At 36.3% G+C, this 27,601-nt stretch overlaps 1 long non-coding RNA gene across 14 annotated transcripts in view; it reads right to left on the bottom strand.

The window, feature by feature from the left end:
* Window positions 1-27,601, bottom strand: part of LOC125330595 — a 473,930-nt gene that overhangs the window by 90,079 nt on the left and 356,250 nt on the right. Inside the window, exon 7 of one of the 14 annotated variants that reach the window (XR_007205631.1) lies at window positions 21,479-21,624. The exons of 12 other annotated variants lie outside the window; for them this stretch is intronic. This is a non-coding gene — a long non-coding RNA (uncharacterized LOC125330595). Of the gene's footprint in view, window positions 1-1,924; window positions 2,066-21,478; window positions 21,625-27,601 lie in introns of all 14 variants that reach the window. One more of the 14 variants, XR_007205622.1, reaches the window with a different exon arrangement.

Genomic DNA, 27,601 nt, shown 5'->3' with positions numbered 1-27,601 from the left:
ACAATAGGAGTACATTAACATGAATTTTTCTATTTTAGATTTATATTTTAAATATAAAGAATTGTTTGTAGACTAACTGCTGGCTTTCTGGATACATTAGCTCATTAGTAACGTCATTATATCACATTAAACCATATGAACATGTATTTTAAATAGAAGGAACTGATAAAAGAAATTAAAACATCAACTAGGAAAATTTGACCTTCGTTAATTATTTCAGTACAGAGAGAGCTCATTGATGATAATACTATGCCAGGTAATGTTAGATAAAGGATTATTATGAACCTTGTTATTCAAGTAATTAATTTACTTCAATAGCAACTGCCAATAAATGTCACCACTGCCCTAAAGCGCCACATTCTGGACTTTCACAATATAGTGTGGTGTGTGCACAGATGAAGAATGAACTCTATAGTCCAGAGTCCTATTTACAGAGAGATTTGCCCCCAAATACATCTATAAATTAATATTTAGTCCTAAAATATTAATGTACTATAAGACTAGAAGCCTGAAAATTACTCAAGAAAAAGCCTTCAAATCAATATGTAAAAAGAAAAGTATGTGCCAGATATTTGAATTACCATATCCTCCAACAAGAAAAAGGTAATGACCTGGAATATTTTAAGAGATGGTTTAAAAGAAATACAAAGACCACACGACACCAACATAGATGCAGCTGAACAAAATTATAGTGGAAATCTTGTATATTAACAGGAATATAGCAGATAAGATATCTCTTAATACCAGTGACAAGTCTGTTGAATTAATGTAATAATTTAAGGGGAAAGGGGCACTAAAAATTAAGGAGGAATAACCCACAGAGCAAGTCAGGTCTCTCAGAATCCTGTCCATAAGCTAAAATCACAGACTGATATTCATTTTCCATTTCAGTGCATGCTATAGTCAACACCTTAGCAAAATTTAGAGAATGATGCCTTTTCAAAGAGGCAAGGAATTGCCAAATCCCACTCCTGAATCTTGCTATTCCTTATAATGACTCATCATGGACCCAGGACTGAAATACAAGTTCCAAAGCCCACTTCTCCTGCAGAAATACTATACAGAAACTCTCTCCCTTTCTTCCATTTATCCTATGGAAGTTCCTGCAAATTGCATTTGCAAATCTCAGCTGTGGCTAATATGCAACAGTCAGAGGGGAAACTCATGTGGTGTGATCGTTCCAAAACGTACCAAACTATATGCCATGACAACTATTTGGGTTCCATCCATAACCCAATTAAAAATGTAGGTCAAAACCCACCCATATAATATTTTCTTGCTGCAGATATTGATGAACTGCTGGAAATAACCTGCACAAGCTGCAGAAGCTGAATGTGGCAGCTATGCATTCTGTTTACAAATTGCATCTCTGTGATCAAATCCTGAGGGCAGACAGACCTGGATAACCCTGCAGCAATGAGAAAACTTCACACTCACCTACACACCAAGCGGTACTTGCAGCTGGGCTGCCCTGGGGCCAGTGGAGCCCAGCCCAGTGCACTCTGTAAGCTGTGCACAGGGCAGGGGTTCTGTCTCTGATCCCACAGCTATGTATCTCAGCTAACTCTCCTGGGACCCCCATCTGGAGCACTTCCTTCATCCTCTCATTACACCTAAAAGTCAAGACCAGTAAAAAGTTGAAGAGTTCATGTCAACTGCCACCAGTTTCTTTTCTGTCCCCAGTAATGAACAACATTTGTTTTTCCTGATGTGATAGTGAATGGCTCTCTGATGTTTTCTTGTTCTTCACAAATCTCTGGCCCTCTTTTCTCATGGGATGTATGTTTTTAAAAGCTAGTTGAATCAGGGGATAATTTAGGTTTGAAGGAACACAAAATGTTATTTAGGCCAGGTCTTGTTCAAAACAGAGGATATTTGTCACAGCTTTGTCCTGACAAGTTTTAAATACCTCCAAGTTACTGACCTTGTTCCTTTGACATCCATCTCCAAAGCCTGCAGAAGGCTCATTTGCTCAAGAGCTCTTCACAATGACAGACACCTCTAATAATTCCAGTCCTGCCTGTGGTGCCAACGGAGCAGCTCCATCTGTTATGGCTCGGCCCTCCTGATGCAGCCAAAAACCAGAATAAATCTTACTAAATGCAGAATAAATATCTTTTGCACATAAGAAGAAAAAGTTTTGAGATGCTCCCCTAATGAAATCTGCATTAATTACGAAATTAACCCGAGGCTCTCAGCCTCATTCACACCTTGCTATGCTTTCACTTTCTCCTAATCTACACTGCTGAACAGAAAACAGAAACAAACCTTTAATCAATAAAACCATGAACTTTGCCTTCACTGCAGGCATGCATAGGAAGAATTCAGATCTATCTTTCAATAAATCAATGTGACTCCACTTGGACAAAATTCTTATATCATCACAATTGAATACATAATATTGGTGACTTTAAAAGACCCATATTATTCCAATATTCATATTTTCCCTATATAAGAAAAAAATTTAGAAAAAATTTGGTCTATTATATCAGTAGAGAAGTATTTTCAGTTCAGCTTTCAGATCTGCAGATAGCTTTTCTGACATGTTACTGAAGTGTATGTCTACAATAGCATTTTGGACACTACAGATATCATTTCTAAGAAAGGAATCAAAACTGCACAGCTTGTCATATTTTAATACTTTTGGGGTATATTAATCTGACTGATAGCACTGTGAAATAGCTGTTTTTTTCTTAGCAGGAATAGACCATTTGTATATATTTATGATTGGCTCCATTCCAAAGCTGCTAAGGTTTTATGTTTCCTCAGTTACTGCCATAGTTATGGTTTATAGGTCTGTTTGGTGAAACTTAGGGAAATACTCTTTCCATATTGTGACTGTTGCTGAAATGCCAAGAAACGTAGAAATTGCTACTCCCATTCATCATCATAAAACTGATATGCCCTGAACCACTTGATATTGTACAGGATGTGACTTCAGTGCTAGCAAAGCGCTTAAAAATGCATTTGATACAGCATTGGCAAGTTGCTGACCAAACACTGACCAAACCCTCTTTGGTGTTTACACCCCAAACAGCATGAAAAAGTACAATGAGAGGATTATATGGGAGGGGAGGAGGAGATACATGCTTGGATAATAAAGGTGAAAGAATCAGTGGGTGAAGAGGAAGAAAAATAAAGACCACTTAAAAACCATTCAAAGAAAATGAGATGATGATGCAAAGAGCAGCACTTTCGTGTAGATATGGGAAAAAACAGGGACATACAGATAAGATCAATAAAGCACTGGAAGCAGAGACTACATGGTGAAAGAATAATGTAATCAAGGAAAATATTCAACCAAACAAGTGATCAGTCTGAAGGAATAGATACAGAAAAGCATTCTGTTTAGCAATCTGTGAAATGGGATTTGATAAAGCACATGTAAGGAGTAGTTCATGGAAATGCAGTAATAAAATGAAAGGTTTCTTTTAGTACTGTCTTTATTTTTTGTTTAGCAGGCAGAAAGAATTGTATTTTTGAGCTGTTTTGTGGTCAGAGTGAATCCACATGCTGATGATAGCGTGCAGAGGAGTGTACAAGTTTCTTCAAATTTTAGTGAATAAAATATGGAGCAAACCTCCATTGCTAAATGGCTGAAAAGAAGAAAATGTGTAGATAAATCACACCTCTCACCAGTAATATGAAGAGAACTCAAATTCCATTTTGCAGGAAAAAAAAAAGAAAATCTTTTATAAATAATGTAAAGAAAAGGATGGGAATCAAGCAAGATTGGGCTTTTAAAATATAATAAAGAATTTCAATTTGTGGATTTCAGTGCTCATAATAGCAAATTTCCTAATAATGTTGGCAGGTGTTGTTTACTACTAGAATCAATACACTTTGTGAGAATTGCAAATGCAAATCTCAAACTCAAGTGTGCTATACAGTGGATTTTTCCTCTAGCACACATTGCACATCTGAGGTTGGAACTTTCTTTTAACTAGTTTAATTACTCAGGCATGGAAAACATTGTGCGTGATAACTTCGTATCTTGAGGATCTACGTGTTTTATCACTTAAGGACATCAGGACTTGTGCTAACTTTCATAATTTCTTTTTAATTAGTAAAACATCATTCTGTGCTTAGAGAGAAAAAAATTAAGTGGCTTTTGTGGGAAAGTAATGAAAGAATATATTTGGCTGAACTTGGAAACATCCACTGAGCTACTGAGCTATGTGATGATTTCAAGTTAAGCAAAACTTACAGCACATCTGGAATTAGATTTCTTAATTATATGATGGTTATTAAAGTTGTAATAGCCAATACTGCGTGCTTGCAAGCAGAGATAAAAAGATCCAAGTTTAATACTATTATCAACATAAAGGAAAACAACCATTATGCTCACTCTTTTTCCTGGAAAGGATAAGATGAATCATGGATATAGAGGTCTCATACCATTTAAACCACTGTTCTCAGATAGGTTCTATCCTACAAAATCCAATTTCTACAGCCCTTTATACATCTTTATTCATAGTTCATATACTCTACAATACAGTCTGAAAGATTCTTTATTGAATAAATTTCCACTTATACCATTCATATATAACATTATCATTATAGTCTCAATGTTGTCAAGCATTAATTTTACAGATAAGTTTATTTTAAACAAAATCTGACATTACTAACACCACTAAAGAGGTTATATATTCAAATGTTATTTCCTGAAATGACACACTTGTCAAGCCAAAAGTAGCACACCATAAAATTAATTATTCTTCTTACACTGATAAACAGGAAAAAAAAACAAAACTAGGGAGTGACAGCAGCACTACATTCCTATAGGCTAATGTAAATAAGCTCATATTCTATCATCCTCCCCCTGTGACTGACTAGAAAAGAAATTAAGATTAATTATTCACAAAAAGTAAGGAGCTATTACTTTCTTAAGAGGATCTCATCAACAAAATTTTATGTGCCTGTAATATTTTTGGATTTGTTCCATCTAGAGCACAATTATCTTTATGGTTACTTTATGGTTACCTGGGAACAACCCAGGCTGCTGGATGTGCTGCTGGTGTAGGGCAAATGACCCATTTCTCAGTGCTCTGCCTGAAGCTACAACGAAATCTGGAACCACCTCCCTTCTGCTTACTAGATCCATTTTGCTGCTTGTGCTATCTCCTTTTTTTTTTTTTTGAGGATAAATTTCAGATGGAAAGGAAATGAATTCCCACTGCATTATTGCATTTGTTATTCTAGCATGTATTAAAAATTTGCAATAAATATTGTAAGGAGGTAAATGAAATATTGATACAGAATCCAATCTATATCATAAATCTTAGGTTCCTTTTTTTAAATATTATTGTTCTGTGAATGCAGTCAGTGATATTTCTCAGTTCATCAGAGAAACTGCTCTTTGAAATGTAAATGACACTGCAGGGACTGAATATCTTGCTGACAACTATTTTTCTATAATATATCTTGGACATAACGTTTAAAAAACACTAAAATATGGAATGCTGTGTAGATCACCACTTGGTTTACATGACATTTTACATTACACAGAGGTGTTAGATTTTAAAAGGCTGACAAAATATAAATAGGTGTAACATAGAGTTTAAATAGAATTGTTTTATATGAGCAATAGAATTTATAATTTGTAAAGCAAGAAACAATAGCATTTGCAACATACACTGATGCACACTCCCCATTCTCTTGGTTATCTGGCTTCATTTGCTTTTTGTCAGGCAATACGAAAAAAGTTATGACAAAACCTCAAATAAATAAACAATGTGTATCATAGATACCCTTTGGGCAGGCAATACCCACTGGGAGGCTGTGTTACAGGGTTTTAATTACTACTATCATTCTCTGCTCCTTTGGAGTATGGTAGTGGTCTTTGAGATGCTTGGACCAAGAGCAGAGAGAGAAATTGTGAGAGAAGTGTGCAGCAGAGATCATAAAGAGTGTTTGACGAGATTAGCTCATTTCATGCACTAAGAAAATAGAACTTCTTCTTGGATTTTAGTCTAGCTTTAATAATTTTGATTAATTTGGCACTGATGGTTTTTGAAAGTGGATGTTCTCCCTTGTGCTATACTTTTGTCCCATTAAAATAGTCCTTTACAGAACTGATGATTATGTTAAGTTCTGTCTTTATGTCTTCTTTTAGCAGAACATCTGAGGCAATTACTGTCTAAAGGCATGATAATCTAAAAGGTCTTTTTCTATTTCAGACATCTCAACTGGTTTTATTTTGTTTAGTCATTATGCCTTCCATTCCTAGAGAATGGGAGCTACTATAAAATTGGCAGCTCCAATGCCAACTTTATACAAAGCTTTCTTTTCTCTCTTGCTTCTGCTATAACTGAATGTGGTTTTGATGAGAACGGTATTTCCACAAACACTGCCTATCAGAAAGCTGCATGTGCATAATAGAATTGCTTGAATTACTATTGCAGGACTTAAATTTTATACAGTCGAGGACCATTTTAATTTCAGTCTTTCAGCTGTTTGGTATTTTTTCTTAAGCAACAACGATAACCTCCCTATAGAGATTGTACTACAGGACAGCCAAAGCTCTATTTTTGCAGAATCTGTAAATGTATTTCTTGGCCTCCTGCCAGCAAATGAATCAAATAGTGTTAAAGCTTACTCAAGTCATTTGATAGACACACATGGCTGCAGTGGGTTTTCAAGCAGGATACAAAAGTTTACTTTAGTCTTCAGCTCATCTTGTGTATTCTCCCCTCTGCCTTCTTGATTCCATTTCCTTCTTGTTTCTGTGTCTCTCTGTTCCCTCCTGACATCTGTCATTAAAATAATTAGACATAGACACTTTTTCTTTTCCCTGTAAGCCTTCTATTGCTATTTCTGTACTGGGAAGAGTGAGAAGAGTTTAGGAACCAAAGAAAGGTTCTTCCAGAGGATTGTTCATACTTCAGTGGGATACTGGGCAACACGTGCCTTACATAAGAGAGACCTCGGTGATAGCACAAGTACTTCAGGATTCTAAATATTTCCAGTAGTATCAAGAACAGCATCATGACAGAGATTTAGAGAGTAATCCTGGCTTTACATGGTTCCAGCTATTTTAGGTAAGAATATGTAACTGAGGAAGTCTATTTCCACACAAAATTTTTTGCAGCTTTGAATAGTTCAAGATCTCTAGTAAAATTCCCCCAACACCCCCCCCCCCCCCCCCCACACCCTACTTGGTGCCTATTTCTCTGTAGCTTGGTTTTCTTTTGTAAGACACATCGGAAATGTGTCTGACTGAAAATAACAAAGTACTTAGTCTTTTATCTGTATTCCCTCTATCACTTTTCATTACAGAATTCCTTCATTTTAGGATAAAAGGGAGCTGCTTGAAACAGCTGAGGTTAGTTTATAGCATTGTTCTGTTGCTTTTGTCTGCTGCCTGTCTCGTCCTAGGAACTGAACCCATTCATCCTCTCTACATCTATGGGCAAGTTCGAGGTTTCTGCTTTCAGAAGAACCCTGGCGTGTTCCAAATCCACAGAACTTCTGCACAGATACATGTGAAGTGAAAGCCAGTAAAGTGCTCAACAGCAGCTGCAATTTCCTGAGAATCCTTTGCCCAAGGCAATCGTTTGTGGAAGGGTGGACTACATGTGATTTTCTGATAAATAAAAATCTATGTCAATGTCTTGGTACTGCAATTGAAATATTTTCTTTTTGCTAGAGATGACACCCTGTGGTTCTGATTATTCCCTTGTTTCTCTTGCCATTTGTAAATGGGACAGCAATGGTAATGTGGAAAAGCAAAGGTAATGTGGAAAGTTCCCATTACTTAAATCCTAACAGTTAACAAGGCTGGAAATGGGATTTTCTTATTAAAAAAAAAAACCAAACAGCCTCCTGAAAATGAAATCATTTCCCAAAAATGTTTTTATCCATTTTTTTTCCAGTGTGAACTTCCTGATGGAAAATAAAATGAGGCAATATTCTTCTAGAAGGGCAGATCTAATTGATGCAGGTCATAAAGGATATCTCCTTTATATTGATTATGTAAGTTGGGGACATTTCTATAAATAATATTGGTTTTATCAAAATATTTTCTGCGACAGAAAAAATATTTAAATATTTTAATTTCAAAAATTTTGTTAAATCAAAAGAACAAAGAAAAATCACACAAGAAAAAAATGGTCAATTTAAAATTATATCAACACAGAAAAAAAATCAGGGTTTTTTTTTTAATTTATGACTCACAGATTGGTCCTCTAAATTGTTTTAGTACTCATAGTAAGAATTATACAGGAGGAGAAAAATAACCCAGCCCTTCGGTCCTATACCTCCTGGTGCAAGCAATCTAAATTTTTTTGATAATCGAACTTTTTTTCATGTAGCAATTTTAAAAGGACTTTATTAAATGAGATTGTTTCATGCTTCTTTCTTTGATTTTTATCTGAAAGCTGGCCTTGAAAACTAGCAACAGGTGTCAGCATTTCTGATATAGTGCCATGGTCTGCATCTAGAAATTCTGTGAAGATTGCATGAAGCTGGGAGGACATCCTTCCACAATAAAATGCAAAGGAAGAGTATATTACAATTTTCCAGATGAAAGAATATATTTGACACCAAGGAAATGTACTCCTTGATGCTCATTATGAGTGACATTTTTAAAATTCAGATGAAAATAATGTGGCTTTTACATAATATTGATCATGAGAGCAAGAAACTTCTGACTGAAGCAGAAGTGGAAGGGCAGAAAGAGGATTTCCAACATGATAATGGATTCTTGTTCTCCTCAGGTGCTGGAGGTGCAAAATCCTAGTCCCGCAAAAGTCAGTGAAGGAAAAAACTCCCAATTATTTCAATGGAATTTAGATTTAACTGAAGGAATTTCTGCTCTGTAGCTTCTTATATGTGTTAATGTATTGGGACCTAAGAAAAGCTAGGAAAAAATAATTGATTGAAAATTGTATCCAGAGAATGGTCTTGCATTTCATTTTATCTCCAGCATGCTGAATAAAAAACAGGGGAAAAAATTACAAGGCACAGGGAAATTCTCAATTTTCAGCTATGCTGTTTCTTAAAAATTTCCAAAACTTTAAACCATGAGGAAGACAGGAAGACTGTAGCTAAACTGCCCTTTCATGTGCTGAACCAACCCAAATCGAACTGCTTTGTTGAAATCAAGAGTGGGTTTTTTGTTGTTGTTGTCTGTGCACCAGCATGACACTGATCTGCCACTCGCTCAGATGCTGACAGCCTTAATTTTCACTTAGGGCAGGCTGGGAAACTGTGGCTTTCCTCCAAAGCATCGGACACTGGGACAAGGGCAGTTTGGTCAAATATCTTCACATTCATGATAAAACAAACACATGAACCAACAAATCAGAACACAGGTGAAGTGGCTTACTGTTCAGTGACAAAAGGAACAAGCATCTTATTTTATAAAATAAGGACATATCTATTTTCCAATGTTTTTCATAGGGGGAAAAAAGCCAGTAATTAAAAGCTCAGGGAAAACCATTTGGTGTTACAGCACCAAGGTTTCTTTGATTTTCTATTTCACTGAAGATACAGATTTTTGGTCTTCTGGATGGATGGAGAAGGGAAAAAGTAAGAATAGGAGTATTTCCAGTGAAAAGAAATGTTTAATTATCTCTTCAGACCAAAAAATTTACCCATATTATGCTATTCTTCAAGATTTACTTGTGTCAGTAAAATATGAGTGGATAACAGTGAGAAGTTTGATTCTTTCCCTGTCAGGTAATCCTGGCTAGAAGGGAGGCACACTGCTAACCCAAGAACAAATGAAGAAGTGGATACAATACTCCTGAAGAGGATTGTCCATATGTGGTTGCCTTAAACTGCTTTCAAGAAAGCACCTTTAGTTACTCATTTTTAGATTGGGAGTTCTTTGCAAAGGTCTCATTCTAGAATATAACACTAATCTCTGGTGTCTTTGTGATAGAAGCAGCACTGATGGAAGACTTTGTCTGGGAATTTGAAATTATTTCTGAAGCTGACTATTTTTTTGAAGGAACTGCACTTCACTGAAATTTTTCTACCCTGTAAAAGTTTGATCTTCATGAAACAGATACTGGCCTAAGTCCTACTGAGTTACCTAAATGCAAAGAATCTTGAAATAAATTTAACTGATGATCCCACATTTCAAAGATTTTCAGATGACATGCAATGTAAAGCACAGACGACCTTTATAATTCTGTAAATACCATATAAGTTGACATCTCCACTTATTTGAGTGTGTGTATAGGTGTAAGTATTATACAAAAGCAAAGAGCCCGAAGGGTTCACTTTTCCAGCTGCTGCTCTGAATACACAGACATTAGACATTCAAAAAGTGCCCAGAATTGTGGCTGAGGAAGCAGAGCAAATTAGTATGGGCACACTGGGAGAGAAAGGGCATTTACCCATTGTACTGCAGACCAACAATGCAGGCAAATATAATTTAAATGCGACCATTATTAAAATATGACTACAGCACCAGGATCAGTTCTTAACACTAAGCATATTCCAAACCAGCAAATGCAGAATTCATTTCAACAGAACATTAACAAAATAGTATTATAGAACCCTTTGCAATGCTTTCAATTTGACCATCTAAACAAAATAAAATTCAGATTCATTTTCTATTGCTTTATCTAATCTTAGTTTTATCCGTTATTATTGATGTCATTATAAATGCATATAATGAATACATTAATACTGACACAATATTTCATCTTTTTATTGCAACAGGCAGTGAAAGACACATTGGGCCTTTTCACTGAAGTTGAATATGAATAAAGACTACTACTTCAATATAGAAAGATTAATAAAGATGTAGAATGGTGTCACATACTAAATCCATATTTTACTATTTAATCACACAGCATAAGCTAAGCTGGTTATGGTTGTTCTTGTGTTTTACTATACAGGTATTACCAGGGTAGCTAAAAAGATTTAGAAAAAGCACAGCATTGCTAATTTGGACATAATCATTAACTACTATGGCTTTATTACTATGGTTGAAAAGCCAGACAATAGCCAGGATTTATCATATTTATTAGGAAGAAGCAGTCGTTTCTATGCTTTTTTGTTAACGCAGTGGTGCTCAGTCAAACAGCACTTGCTTTTGAAGTAAAATACATCAAATCGCTCTCTGTTTAGAGAGAGATAATATCTGGCAGTTAGTAAAAGACAGACAAAAAGAGTGTAACTCAGCAGAGAGAAAGGACATAGATCAGACCAAGCAGAAAATAAAAGTGGAAGGAGAAAAAAGAAAAGAAAAAGAGAACAAGGAAGAAAATATTGACATAAAAATTATATTTTTGAGGCCTACTTCCACAGACCAGAGAAGTAGAAATATGATTTTATACTTAAAAGATTAGTCTTGTCATCAGTCTGAAAACCCTGAAAGCGTAACTCAAAACATGACTGGATGGAAATTACCCCTACCCTTCGCCTGCCACAGTCCAAAAAGATTTTTAAAGAGGGCAAGAAGCAGCTCTGTGTGTGTGTGACAGATGAAGCCTTTTTGTCTTCTTGCAAAACAGAAAAGCAGCAGCTGCTTTTACAAACACATCATTTGTGAGAGATAGAGTGAACTGCATAATAAGCATATCGAGATCACTGGAATGCTAATTAAACCCCACAACCAAACAGGCATTCCTGACACTGCTGCGGAAATCAATCCACCTGTTGATGAGAAACATTCTTCCTGAAATATATTTCATGTCTTTTGCTTGAATTATGTTAGAAATTGCTTCAACCCTTCTCCTGCAATATAATCTTACCCTTCCCCAATGTGCTCAAACAAATCACACCCCACTGGGCTAGAGGCCACATAATTACAGGTGTGTGGGGTAATCCATTCAGTCTGAAGATTCAGAAGCTGGAAACTCTGTCTTGTTGATATTTTAAAAGGTAAAAGAAGGCTTAAACTCTATGCCGGTCATTTGAACAAGTGAAATCAATATTGCAGGCAGCTGTGGAGGCTTTGTTTTGTTATGCTTTTTGACATAAGTAGATATTACAAACCAAAATATTTTTGCACACACATTCCTCCGGTCAATATGGCTGCAAAGAGGGCCATATCTTGTGGCCATCACTAGAAGTCCTGGCCAAGAACACTTGGGCGATGTAGGAGCTTGGGTGGGTTGGACGGTCGGGACGGACAGAGACGAGAGATCTCTGAAGTCAGATCTTGGAACATGCGGTTTATTGCAAAGGGCGTGGGTACAGGGGCACTGCTTAGAGCTGCCAACTGCAGCTCGGAGCAGGCCCAGGAGAGCAAGAGTGTAAAAGTAAGAGCAAGTAGGTAAGAGTGGAGTAAGAGTGAGCGAAGAGGAGGTAAGTAAGAGAGTAAGCGGGTAAGGGAGTAAGTAGAGTGGTAGTGCAGAAGTCCTCGTTACAATACAATAATACAATTCTGTACTGAATATTCTAATTGTCACTAACCAATCTAATACAAGATACAAATCCTATAGCATTTACATACAGCCTATAAGAATTGTTATATTACCATAGAGTGTTACATCTTAACTCCTAAAAACTACTCTTTGGACCCCTTCTGCTGAGCTAGTAGGGTCTGCTCTGACCCTTGGACCTGCCTGCAAGCAGAGGGTATTGTTCCATCAAGAGGGGATTACCTTCAGTTGGCCATACCATTGTTTTCCAGTTGTTCAGTAACTAAGACTTGGTATCTCAAAGGTGTCCTTCATTTCGATGTCACTTATAGTTTTCATATTCCCAAAATCTTTTGTCAGGCAATCATATTTATAAGGCTTTCCTGTTTCATCTTCCCCAACAGGCGAGGCCAAATTTATCCAGCAGTTTTGTAAGGATTGTCTCAGAGACAACTCAGGTCTTCACAGTATTCAACTTTTAAATGAGGAGAGGAATTGGGAGAATTCTAAAGCAAAAAAATTTTAAAGTAGAATAAACATTTATCCATTTGGGTTTCTGCAAAATAACCTAGATAACATATTTAAAAGAAAGAAAAAAAAAAAAAAAGGAGGAAAAGATAGAAAATTATGGAGATGATCCAATAACTGAAATATTTTCAGAACTTCCAGAATGTTTAATAAGAGCATGTTGCAATTTACACTGAGATGTGGAAAATTCAATACACTTTACACCTCCCAGAATTCTGGAGCTGCCAGCTCTGAAGGAATGGAGCACATAAATTATGTATTTCCTGTTATTCTTGGTCTGCAGCTGATCTTCTACTGAGCAATGAGAAAGAGTTTTAGAGCCCTAGGAGACAGCTGGTGCTGTCTAGCGTGTTTGACTGATTTTGTGAGCAGAGAATGAAAGGCATAAAAAGCAAAATAAGAATCTAAAACTCAAGATGTATTTTCTCCTGAAAGAAATTTTGGAAGGTTACAGAGCTGTGCAAGATGGCAAGATTAAGAGTAATCTATTCTAAAGAATTGTATTATTTGAAAATGAAAAGTCTCAAGTAGATAGGATAGAAATCCAAACGTGCAGTTTTCTCTGCAAATGAACAGGATCATGTTGTTGGTAACTCATAATACTTTGCATTTCAACATCAGTGCCAGAAAGCTAATGACTGTAAAAGATTTGGATCACTTGAGACTGTGGACCTCAAATGTGATGCCATGTAGGATTCAGCTGCAGTTTTGTCAGACTGATGTTCAACTGTTCTTCAACACAACCTGCAGGGGATAATGGTTTTCAATACTGGGTAAGTTTACTGGAGCGGGTACTAAACTCATGGGTGGTTCTGCTCTTCTCAAAGAGCTATTCAGACTGCAATTGGTAGGCCCCATTCTTCTTCTCCAACAAGCAGGCCAGTTGGAGGAAAAAAACATTCCTCCAGCTGCTTTTTCATCCCTCTGCAAACCATTTATTCTCTTTGTAGAGTTTCTCTCTTTAAGCAAAATAAACATCCTAAGCCAGAAATAGACACTCGAAGGGCTTACATCTGATGGTTCCTATTTACAAAGACAAGTCACCAATTCACAGTCATGGCAGCATCCAAATACAAAAAATTGGGCTGAAAATGTGCCTTTTCTCACAGGCTCCCTTAATATGACCTGTAAGAAGGCTAGAGATTAATGCTGAATTTTGACTCAATTGTCATTCAGAGAATCTAAAAGGCAGAATTCCCACAGATGAACTTCCCATAAGTACATTTTGAAATGAAATTCCTTTCTCAAAACAATTCCCTTTCTGACCAGCTCATGACTCCTCCAAGTCACCAAGGGAGTAACTTTTATATCCCTAGCCACAGATGTGGAGTACTGATCAAGTCTCTTGGTCCTGACTCTCCTTCTGCAAGGGCAGCAAGCAACTTGCTTTGCAGATCATCTGGCACATTTGGGAAAGGGTTGTTGTGCCAGGAGATTGAACAGAACCTGTGTCAGTATTTCATGTATCAGAAAAACTTTTCAGGTGGTGTGGGTGGGTGGGAGTGTCCCTTTACCCTTCCTTTTCTCAGCCTCTTAAGCAGACTGGCATGGCCTGAGACAGATGATAACAGTGAAGATTCTTGGGTCTGGTAAGTAAACCCCTGTCAGATATGAGGGTTCAACACCAATGCATTTTACAAGGACTCAGTAAGACGATACAGAAATTAAAACTCTGCATCCCCTCAACTAACAGGTTTTAAAGATGAAGACATTGTAATTATTCCACCAACAACAGAAGTTCCAGCAAACTCATACAACCTCTATGTGTAACAGTTAATTTGGCAGAAACTCCTCAAAAAATGTCCCAGCTTGAAAAGTAATTTCCAGAACTCCAGAAAATGAGACAGAGACTGCTGCTTCTATTCAGCCCTGAATAGAGCTAAAATGTATAAATCATGGTTCATGAAAGAAATATGGGGAGGAGAATTTCACTGTACCACAGATGTCGAATCCTGGGAAGATAGCCTTCAAAAGTTCCACATATTGCTATCACAGTGAGAAAATTCCAGTGGAAAGGAATTTCACACTCTTTATAGGCCACTGTAATCAGCCAGAAAATGAATTAGCATAGCCCAGAGGACAAGGTACTATCAAACATGGTCTTGATCCAGTGGAACACTTAATCTTATGCTTAATATTTAGCACCTGAGCTGTTCCATTAAGTCACATATGCACAAATCAAACTTGTCCTGGCACTAAAAATAACTGAAATAATTTCTAGCAAGTTATCTGTTGTATCCACTGTTTTGTTCTATTCATGTTGCCCAAGACAATACTCATTTTTCAAGCTATCTTAAATTACTTAGCATATACTTGCCTATTTCTGCCACTAGTGCTTGGGCTGAATGCCATTCACAGTTCAGGAAGTCGTTATGAAAATGTTGATCCATCATATAATATTTTAAAATAATGAAGCATACTTTCTTTTCAATGACAAGTAGAGTATAAATTTTAGAATAAAGTTTCTGTTCTGCATATGTTATCAGGTTCAAAATTCTCTAATATCTAGCTGACATTTTCTTTTTCTGAAAAAAAATTCCTTAGTCATTACACATATTTTGAAAAGTGGCATAAAGGCAATCAAAGCATAATAATTTTCTTTTATCTGGGCAGCTATTCAGATGCATTTATTTTTTTCAAATACTACTTACAACATTTTTCATATGCTATTAGTTAATATACCAAAAAACAAAACAAATTTCAGAGGCAAATTATGAAAAGAAATGCTCTTTAATATGCAGTACAGTCCCAAAATCAGAAAAACAATGAAATATTGACAACTGAGCATGAAATAAAACTTAGAAATCTGAAAACAAACTTCAAAGTTTCAATATAGCTAGATAAAATGCCAGTTTGAAATATGAATAGGAGGAAAAATAAGATCAGACAGTCCTAGGACTTGCTTGAGAATCATTGAGCTTTAATCAGTAACTCGTATCATCCACAGAAGCTAGACTAATAACTTTCAGATAAAATAGTGTTATAGTACAGAGAGGTCAACCTTCCTCTACATGGAGTTAAGGACATTTTGATTCTACCTAGGGTGATTCAAGTCTTCTGAACAATTTAATCTGGTTGCTCCAAGGGGGCAGAGCCTTGACAAGGGGAAGGTAAAATGAGAACAGAAATGACAGAAGGGAAAGGAAGACAAGCCCAAAGAAGCAGGACTGTGGCAGGGTGGGAAGTGAGGAGTGTTCTTGGCACTGATGCACCTGGACAAAATACCAGCTACCACTAATACAGATGATTCCTTATTACATTGCTATACAAAATTCTGTCAGGACACCTATAGGAAATGAATTAAAGCTGCAAAATTATGCTACCAAAATGTCACTATTTGCATTCAAATTCACCTGTTACTTCTAATAGCATAATTTCATATTTAAAATATGCATATTTAGTGTATGTACTAAAATGGTGAATAATACCAATACACATTTTTCCTGTTTACTTTCTATTACTTCATAATCCCCTTCCAAAACTGGCATTTAAAGATCTACGTCTTAATGAGATTTCAGATTGCTGATTTCTTCTAAATTGAAGTTCAGAGTTTGCACATATTATGAATTAACTAAAACATTGACCTACATTACCTTATCAGAAAAAAAAAAACAAACCACCTAAAATATCTTTATCTAAAATATACAGGGAAAGCCAAACCAGTTCCAGTTGTTGTAATCAATTTCCATTTGCAGTGGGATTACAAAACGTTATTTAAGAGACTGCAGCATACATTCATCCCACAGATGGGAACTAAGGGGCTCTTTCAGCAGAGTACTCAGAGAAATATTTCTCTTCATGCTTGCCAGGTTTGTTAAATGTGGACTTATATGTAAACTCTAATGGTATTATTTCTGACTTCCCAGTCTCATATTCCCATAGAAGGCAGCAAGAAGACAAAAATAAATTCTTTCAGATTAATAAAAATTGTATCAAAATGAATATAGCCCTTGTCTTACAGGTTTGCTATGCATATACTTGATCTAACTGAAAAGAGTTTTTGACATTAAAAAGCCCCTCATCTTCTAATGAATTTTGTATTAATTCCTTTCTTTAAGTAATTCACACTAAAGCCTTTAGAACTATGAATATTAGAAAAGATGTAGAGTTTTAAAAAAATATGAGGTAAAGAGATGAAGTTATCACAAATATCTTATATTGGGTTTTTTTGCAACAGACAATAAGATGTTTCTGGATACACACACTTGTGTTACTGCTTTAAAAAATTAATAAAAGACATATTTGCATGCTAAGAAAAAGACTATTTCTCCCTCCTCTCATAAAAGTTCGCAGTTCATCTCACTTTTAACAAGTAAATGGTGAAATAATTTTTTGCTGATAGCGATACTGTCACTGCTGTTTGCATTGCTAGTTTGCAGATTGAGTGACCAAAAACATTTACCATCTCTTTTAGCAAAAAAGCAATGAGTTCCATTTTTATGCTGTTTCTCTCTCAGGGTTCATTCCTTAGGCCACTCCAGCATCCCCAATATACACCACAGAGACTCAGAAAAGCCAACCTACATCTGAATACTCTGAAGATTTCTGTATTTTTAAGCATTCACTCATAAAATGCATTGGAATCGCCTTCATAACTCATCATTTTGGTAACTGTAGTCAAGTGGAGACATTAAGTTGCTTTTTTCAAAACCAGAACACTTTGGCAGCCCACTCCAGACAATCAGTAAAGGAATTAACATTGGAGGGCTCACAAATGAGATCTTATTGTACTATGCACTGCAGACCTATAAACCTTATCTAAAAAATACATCTGAAAGAAGAATTTATAGAAGAAAAGAAAAATCTGAATATACAGGAAACCAAGTCAGAATGCACATCACCTAATAATTTCAAATATATTTTACTGCAAACAAATGTGACAGCAGTGCACCTGCACTGGTACCAAGCATGAGAAATGCTCACTCTCAATTGCTGACACAAAAAGTCCCCTTGCCCTGGTTCCAGACCAGTATTTTTGCTAAGGGTATCTACAGTATCTTGCTATTCAAGGAAAATATGTCAACACTTTAAGGCAAGAGGTAAAAATCCTAAAAGACATCAGAATCTGAAAGCACATACCAAGAGCTAGACTCATGTCTTGTCAGTGTTGGTTGCCCTCATTCTGTTTTGCTTGGCCAGACACAGAAATCTCCAGTGACAGAAGCAGCTGCCTTTGAAGATCTGCTGGGGGCAGGTTTGTGATGTGATACACAAACGGCCATGGTACAAAACACGACCTTTAGCTACTTGGTAATATGACCAAATATAGCCAGAATGCTAATTACTACCTGCAGACTGGTCCCACTTCTAAACCAGCTTCTGGCTTAAATATATGCAAACCTGAGATCTATTTCTAACAGATTGATTTTAATTTGGAGTCTGACCATGGCAGAGACTTCATCTCTTCTCAAGAACTTTAACCTCCTGTGACAAAATTGAACACATTTGCTGACAGAATGGTTTCTGTGAAGGACTCTTGAGATGAACAAACACATGAGGTTTTACTGGAATGACCTGATTACAGAAGGATGCTGATAAATTTTTTGGCTGGGATTTTAGAGCATGAGAAACACTGAGTATGCCTAATCTCCAAATATTTTAGCTATGTATAATGGAAACATAGTTGGGTCTGCATTGGGCTGTCTTGAAATAATTGCATTTGAAGCAATCAAGTCTTTAAAAGGAAAATGAAAGTCAGCAATGAAATTCTCAGTTGAAAGGTCAGATAAGTGAAGCACTTACAATCACAGCAAGAGGTCTACAGACTGCTAGGCAATAGTGTAAACATGAAAGAGAAATCTGGAGATTCAGAGAGGAGCCTGGGAGACCACTTTTGCCACTGATTTTTTCTGCTAAGACAATGGGATCAGAGCAGTAGCTTCAGAGAATAAGTTATACCCAGTAATCATGGGTACCCAGGAAAAAAAAAGGGATAAGAAGGAAACATTTGCTGAACTCAAGTCTGAATTTGACTTTGAACATGAAGAAGCAGAGAAATCTATTCCACAGCTCAGAACAGCCAGACAAACAAATGAACTTGAAGAAAAGGTGAAGAGGGGCTTGAAAGCATTTTAGGATTTTACTTATCCTTACCGTGTTAAAAGAGGGAAAGTTGCCACAATGTTTCCATGCTGAATTGACTTGCAGAAACATAAGAGAAATGAAAAAGAGATGAATAAGTAGAATTACTGTTCAGCTAGTTACTGACTGATATCTTTTTTCTTCCTTTCTACAGTTTCAGTTTCTTCTTAACAGCTGAATGAAATCTAGACACAAATTCTGAAAATCATTCACATGGCACCAAGGGCCACACTTGAGTAAAATATTATATTGACCACGTAATATGAGAGTGAGTATTAGGTTGTAAAATGTGTTTTGCAAGTTCTGAAAACCAGACCCAAAAACTCTTGCAATAAAAAAAATGTTGGGGAATTTAATTTTTGGAGCATGTTAACAAAAGTAGTGGAAGCAATAGAGAGAACTCAGTCCTGCCATGTAGACTAACCAGTTAAGAAATACATTAAATTGGAATATTCTTATTTGTTATAATAAGACGTTTCACCTGCAACTTTACTTTCAAGATTTTATTGGGGTTTTTTTATTGAAATTCAAGGAACTTATTGGACAAGTATTCACAAGCTACCTGCACAAATTTACGACAACTCAACTGTTCAGGGAAATTAGAGCAAGGCAGAAGTGCAACTGCTCAAGAAGAGTGGGGAGAGAAATAAAAAGATATGTGCTTATTTCTTATTCAGCACTCTCAGCATTAAACTTCCTCATAAAAAATATCTCTTACAAATGCAAAAGGAACACAGCAAGATAAACTCTGGAGAAAGCCCCCTTAGAACAATATGTTAAATCAGTCTGTGTAATTTTTATACTCACTGTATCAGTACAGAAAAAGATTATCTGAGCAATCTGAGAATTCCAGAAGGTTAAACAAAGTTGTTTCTGTACAAAAGTGCAAGCAAAATTTTTAACAGATTCACATTCCTATGTCATTTCTTCCCAGGGATCCTCAGACTATAAAACTGTAAACTGGGAGGAACTTGTCAATTCTTTTGTCAAAGAAAGATTATAAAAAAAGCGGAAAAAAGAAAAAGTAAACATATTTTAATATTTTAACTTTTTCCCTTGCAGTCGAGTTCAGATAGCAGTTACCATAGACATCTGATTTAGCAATCCATATAATTAAATAATATATTTCAAGATATTAAAATTTATTATTTTTTATGTTAAACTTGAGAGGGGATTATTTTTCATTTTTTCATTCTAGGGTTTTTTTTCCCCTTTATGGTTCAAAAATAAAAACATGTTAAAGATAGCGATATTTCCTTTTGTTTTTATGAAAAATAAAGTTATCAAAATAATTAGGTGATTCTACGAGCTGGTTGATGAAAACTAAAGATGTTAAGGCTAAAAATAAAGTAATGAAATTCAATAGTAAAATTGCTACTCAGAAATTATTACATGAATATGTCTTTGAAAGGAGTACATACAATTTTCTCGGAAGAATAAGATTTTTTTATATTGTTTTTTGTCCCTGATTTGTCCTTCTGGAAAATGTTCATAATTTCACTGAAAATCATATCCTTTTATAAAATGCTTCAAGAGCTTAGAGCAACATTTGCATGTTCTATTTAATTCTCTGGCTTCCTCACAGCAATTTCTGTTGAGGTAAATTACATTTCCAGTGAACTACACAGGTTTAGTCTTCACAATCTTTAAGCTTTTTCAATAATGTTACACTTAGAATGACATACTTGAAAAAATATTAGAACAGGGTGCCATAAGAAATTTCATTCCATGTGAAGAAACAATAAGATGATGTGGGGTTTTTTTGGCTCTGCTCCTGAACAGCACTGATGTCAGTATTTAATACTATATTGCAAACCCAAAGTGAGATTGAAAACCCAATTGTTATGGAAATTGGCATTAAATTTTCCACTTTTTGTCTGAGAAAGTCTTATCAAACAAAAATAAATGGCACATAAGGCAGATATCTTTCTTTCCCCTCCTGCTTGAATATGACAATCCAAAAGTAAAAACCCACTCCCACTGTGCCCTGAACATAAGTGCTTATCAGCAACCCTGCAGTACAAAACACGTCTATGGATAGAAAACAAGACGTCCACAGAATCTGAAACACCACTGGACATTACTAACAAAAATGCACTGAAATAGAGTCTAAGGATCCCGATTATGAAACTGAACCTTACTATGCTGGTCCTTGCACAAGAAACAATCAAGCTTGACAAACATAGACTTTTAAAGTGAATATTTGCATTGTGGTGGTTCCCACACTTTGTACTTACAGCTTCATCCTGTACTTACAGGAACACTGGAGGTGGTGTAACAAGATAGTGGAGCAGACCTATATTTTGTGAAGCAATCTACCATGAAATCTACTTGCTAGGTTTATTTTTTGCTGCTCTAAGCTATATTGAAAAGTGTTTTTTCTATATCAATGTGTAGCATAAGAACTGGGAAGAACAGACTTGGCTTTGAATCCCCTTCTTTCCTCACCCCTTTGTTGCACAAAGTGCAGCCAAGCTGTTTATTTGAACCCCAAGCCCTTTGGACAGTCTCAGCTCGACAAACAGATATGATATATGGGTACTCACACTCCTTCTCATCTGTTGCTATGGCATTTTGCCTGCTCACAAGGTGACTGGACAATTTTGCAATGAAAGTCAGCACTGAAGATCAAAAGCTCTCCTGTGGAACAGTGCTGCCTCTGCCATCTGTTTTGCATGATGCTTGACAGGTCCTGGGAAGAATGGATGAGAAGGCAACACCATGTCATGCTTTTACCTATTTTTCCTCACTAGCTGACATTTTATCCCACCTTTCTTCCACCTGCTACTTGAAAAAATGCAGAGAAAAAAACAAACTTCAGAACAGAAGAGAAAAAACCAATCATCCTCCTGTAACTGAAGAAACTCGCAGAAGTTCCTAGGCAGAGGCTAGCAGATATCATCACACAAGTAACAGCTGCCAGCATGCTTGGGGAAGCAATAAAACAATAAAAAATACCAGAAAACCTACGAGTTTCCAGCAATAGATGGTGAGTTGTGCACTGATACTCTGTTGTTAACACACACTAAATAATGTTAAATAGTCATGCAGAAAAAAATCATTTGCAACCAAAAGCAATATTTCTGAAAGAAAAGCATTAGGGGAAAAGTTGACAACATTCAGCAGATTCTTACAATCAGATTTCCTGGAAGACAGTGTTGAAATACTTTTAAGGAATTTTTAAAAGGACCAATGAATGGCAAAACATTAGACTAAATTAAATGTCAATTTACTGAGAATGTGTCAGTCAACTCTAAATTCAGGTACATAAGCAGTTGTCAAATGTTTGCTTCTTATCCATTACTGTAAAAAGATAGAAGGAATATATTACCCTCCATTAAAAGATGGAAAATGGGTTGTCTAAAATTCAAGTTTTGTATATTCTAGTTCTTCTTTCTTACTGAGTAGGACAAAAATCCACAGATTTCTTTTCCTGTTTTACAGCTCTTACTGTATTCTGCTATATTAAAGACAAATAAGTATGAACATTTGTATAATATCTCATTTGTCTGTATATAAGAATATTACAGAGACATCCAATTCAATTTGGAAGGCCTTCAACAACAACAGCTTCTCTGAGTATACTCTAAACCACAACTGATGAAGATTTCCTATTTATCATTCCTGACCCTTTCAGATTTCCAAATGTTCTCTCTGTAGGGACTGCAATGAAGACAGAAATATTTTTCTCACCACAGGCAGTCCCATCGTTCCACCTCCCTAGGTGAGAGTGCTCTTATGTTACTGAAGGATTTGCCTGCAAATCAGAGTAGAGAGGCATTTCTTGGGTCCAGATAAACTGTTACTGCAATGCAGCAACTCCCAGCAATGTTCAAGACAACAGCTATTATGATGAAGCTCATATAGCTAGTCCTCCAAAGAACAGCCTCATTCCTAAATTATTTACACATGTTAATTTTTTCTCCCCATGCTGTTACGCATTTGAATTGCTTTGCTCTCATTTATAGCAGTACACATTATGGCTGAGATTTTCAAAGCTATGAATCCCTCAGGTGGCTTTCAAGACCTAGATGTAATCTCTTAGTTTATGCTCATTTATAGGGGATTTACAAAGGAAGATGTTCTTTCATTCCAGCAGGCAGTTTATGCAAATTAGGTTTTTTATCAGATGCCCATCCTTCAATATCACCATTAATTAGCAGACTGGATACTGTGAAAACTGTGAGCAGTTGGTAATTATAATGGGCAATACAGAAGACAGACTTTCTTTGCCATAGAAGTAGCAGACATTATATGATCAATACATTTACTGCAAAATATTTCTGGTGGTACAAGGTCTTATTTTATGTTAATACGATAATGAACATAGACAGGAAATTTGATTAGTATTTTCACATGAAAAACTGTAGTACATTTCACCTGAAACCAATGTCATAAAATGTTTGCCAATATATACTGAGGAATGTAAACATTAGCCATGGTGTGACCTAAACTGTGAAAAATTTGTTATATGTTTTTACCAATAATTACAACAACAGATTCCTATGGCTTCTTTGAAAGAAGGATCCTCTTTTCTTTTCTTTTTTTATTTTCCAGCAGGCCCAGGTACAAAATGAATTAAAAACCAACTTGCAATAAAAGTACAGCTTCTCACCACCACATAGAATGGCCTCCTCATTTTGGGATTGTTACGGGCAAAAAATTAGTTTTCAAAATAAAATCTGGCAATATGTCCGTTGGTTAAACTGGTTAAATTATGAAAATACTATTAATCACATAGCTCACAGTTCCCACAATTCAAAGAATAGTGCTTCATAGAATATTTAACCAGATAAAAAGCTTAATTTTGTGACTGTAATTGCCATATAAGAGATTTGCTGATTCCAGCAAGGAAAGGTGCATTTCTTTGTTTTGTCACTTGGTGCTCATGTACATAAAGTATAAAAGAAAGGAAAACCTTCCTGTGGGTAGCAGCTGATGTGGGTTTCAGGTGTCAGATTAGCACCTTCTCTAAGTGTATGCAGTGTTAACTGGTATCCATTGGCTGTCAGTGCTAGCTGGGATTTTAAGGAAAACCCATTCCTCATGTGAGGCGAGCTGCAAAGCCTGCAGAAGAGCACATCCAGTCCCATATTCCTCCCTCTGCTTTACTGCTCCTGTTGGTTTGAGACCAAGGACCCTTCATCCTTTCTAAACAATTACTTATCTAATCCAAGCCACAGTGTGTCTCAGAGAATTGTTTCTGAGTTTTGCTGTTTCTATTCCTGACATGCGCCATTTAAGCTTGTTCCAGTTGCTGATTCACTCTATCCTTTCTCCTTTATTTGAAGGTTTAAATCTTGTTACTACAGCTCTGAAATGTTCTCACTTCATACTTTTCAGCAGTCATGATTTTCATTCATAATCCTGAGTATGCATATTTTAACAACGAAGTTTCATCTAGGACTCCAATCTCAAGAAAATATAACACAATTAAAGAAATATATCAAGCATATGATAAGGCTTAGTCAGCTATAGCTCCTGTAAGTATACCCAGCCTTGGAAAGTAGGAATCACTACCAGTAACACACACAAGGTCTCAAAATTTATGAAAATGGTAGGGAACAGCTGTTTTGTTAGAGAGGTCTCAGCAGGTAAATACCAAATTTGGTGGTGACACCAAAATTAAGATTTTATTAAATCATTTAGTAAAGACAAATCCAAGAAAAACAGGAAGTGGTTAAGAGGGAAAAAAGAAAGCAGAATAAGCAGCTGTAAAATAAATAGGTCATGTAAATGTCTTAACAGTTTTGCTCTGTTAAAATATCTCTGCTAAATCAGACAGAATAACCTTGGCATATTGCATTATCTCTGAGAGATGGATGTAAGAAGACATTCAGAAACTAAGCCTTACTCTGCATGACAGTACAAAACTGATAATACAATCAATACAGCTTCAGGGTACAAGAAATTATCTGAGCTTATTTGTTAAATGTGACTTCACACGTGGAAGTGTGTCAGAGAGACAAGGAGAAAATGAATTTGATATACATCCCTGCAGATATATGCTGATACACATGCCTGCAGAAAGCAGACAAATTGAGAATTAATCTGAATTCTAAATAATGTAGAAAATGAAACACCAGAGAAACAATTTACTTATGCCAACATCAGCTAACGCATACATGAACAATTTGAAATAACTATGAAAAGACACACTATTACCATTTCATTTCCCTGAGGCAAGTAATGTGATTTAGAAATGCTTAACTTTTCCTATTAATCTTGATGCAGGAAAAGAGAAAAAGTAAACACTCTATTTTATAGTGTTTTGTAGTTATAGCTAAAGTCAGAGAGATTACAACATTCACTTGCTTATACTTCTGTCCCTGCACTTCTCAGTCACCACTCTCATTTTCATACCAAGAGTCAAATTTTCCCTTTTCCCTCCATACTCAACAGTAAAGGTTTTCCAGCTCTTCAGCCACGTGAGCTGAGTTTCAATCATGTAGCACTTCTTTATAGAGTCCCCTGATGTGGCAGTGACTGTAAAAAACAAGCCACATGCCTGAATAGGTGTGCATGTGACTCCAGCTGAACCCCTTCTGTCCCTGAGGAGGGGAGTCTCCAACTCTCATCACTCACAGCCATTTGGCCACTGCCCCTCTGTTTCAAACAAAAGGCAACAGGCCAGCTGGAAGGCTCTCAGGGTTGGGATCCAGCTTCCTGGCTGGCAAAAGGACACACACATGTAGCTTATATTTTGGATGGAGGCATTCTCCAACACTCACGTTGGAACAGTGATGCATTAACATATTCCAGATTTGCTGGAGTATGTTAGCAACTGGGAGAGCAAATCCAGAGCTCTGGTCACTGAGCCAAGCCTAATCCTGTGTCTTACATTATACTGCTACTGTCTCCTCTTATTCTGAAAAATTACACTGAAAGAAAGTCATATTCAAATGTCTGCATGGAATTTATATGTGCTGCAAAAGCCTGCTAAGTGGTCTTGTTCATGGCAATGTCTGCATCTCAGTCTTCAAGTAGTGACATTCAGAGAAAGTGATAAACAATCACAAATAAGAGGCATCTCCTACCTATCACAGATTTTTCCGTGGGTAACACTGACAGTGCAGTAAGCCTTAATTCGCTCTCTGGTTTTTCTTGGTTTGTTTTTTCTTTCCACACAGAGCATACAAATTTACAACACCAGAGCTGAAATATCTGTTTGCAGGTGCCACAAACACTGCAGGGATGTCAGGAGAGAGACTGCGAGGTCTAAGGATGCTGCTCTCCACAATGTTCCAGGTTCCAGGCAGTAAGTGAAGGACGAGGAGATAGATCAGCCCTTTACAGATGCTTTAGTGCTAAACAAAATGCAACAACAGAAACTCCACTTCAGAGAATAAGTGTGAACTGTCAGGGATGATGGGCTGGATGAAGTAAAAGCCTTTCTTTCCATCTATTAACTTGGTGATAATCACAATGAGGGGAAAAACAAAAGCTGTAGGCAATGCCTATGTACTATGTGGCTCATTCATAAAAGTAGATTCCTGTGCCAGACACTTTAAGAAATGCACTTTTTCTTGTCCATATTCTGGACAGATGACACAGACTATCTTCAGGAAGTAAATGTGCAACTTAATTTTGAGGAATCAATTACTAACTCAGAGCAGCAATGTTGCAGAAAAGTTGGAAGAAAACTCTCTTTCCCAGAAAAATGTTTGTACCTAATATTATTTCATAGTTCAGTGTTGTGAAAATGAGCGACGCAGATTCCCCAGGGAGGAGCAAAGGAGAGCCCTTTATTGCAAAAGCTGAGCCTTTTTAAGCACTTAGCTGGTTATCAGTTTACCTAGTTTTAAAGCATAACAAGCATAATTCAACCAACCACCACACACCACAGTGTGAACACATGACAGTCACGCAGCATGTTTTTCTACCCCTAACTCAGCTGTGTCGCTTTCCCACAGTCCTTCTGTACGCAGCTAAAGTAACAAGCCTGAGCCATGATTTTACAAATGCAACAAGGCCTTCATTTTATAAGGTTTTACCTATATGCCACAGTTCAGCAAACTTTAAACTTTTTGATTCTTTAGAAAATCCTAAAATCTGCACGGGAATTGGTATTTTCATGAACCATTACAACCAATGTAATAAATATTTGCATATTTATAGTGCAGTTAGTGAACTACACCTCTGAAAAATGGAAAATCCATTAAAGATCTAATATTTCCTGGTTGAGAACCTTACCTTTGTTAAAAGAGTAAACCAGTGAAGTGGATGATCTAGCCATAAAATAAATATAGAAGTTTCATCTACCTTAGATGCTCATTTGGCATTGATCTTAGAGGTTATAAAAAGTTATTTCAGCTTTCTCCCTTCTCTGCTTTCTTCAGCACAAATTATTTCATTTTAAGGACTTTATCACACAGGACAGAATAATGACATATCCATGCAAAGATAAATAAAACTCAAATGAATATAAATATTGCTGCACCTCAGTTTTATTAGCACCAAAATAATAATCTAATAGGTTAAAGAACTTTAAGAATAGGTGACAACAAACTCTGCTAATTTACAGGAAAAAACAATGCAAATTCAGGCAGGGGAAGGAAATTAAAAGTTAGTGTAAAATTATACTCTAAAAAGAAGTATTATTGATACCACCACCATACATTGTTATGTCAAAACTGCCATTACAGAGAATTCTCAAAGACGTGTATTAA

The sequence above is a fragment of the Corvus hawaiiensis genome, chromosome 10 (assembly GCF_020740725.1).
Source record: "Corvus hawaiiensis isolate bCorHaw1 chromosome 10, bCorHaw1.pri.cur, whole genome shotgun sequence".
Lineage (NCBI taxonomy): Eukaryota > Metazoa > Chordata > Aves > Passeriformes > Corvidae > Corvus > Corvus hawaiiensis.
This window is presented reverse-complemented; position numbering and strand designations above follow the sequence as displayed.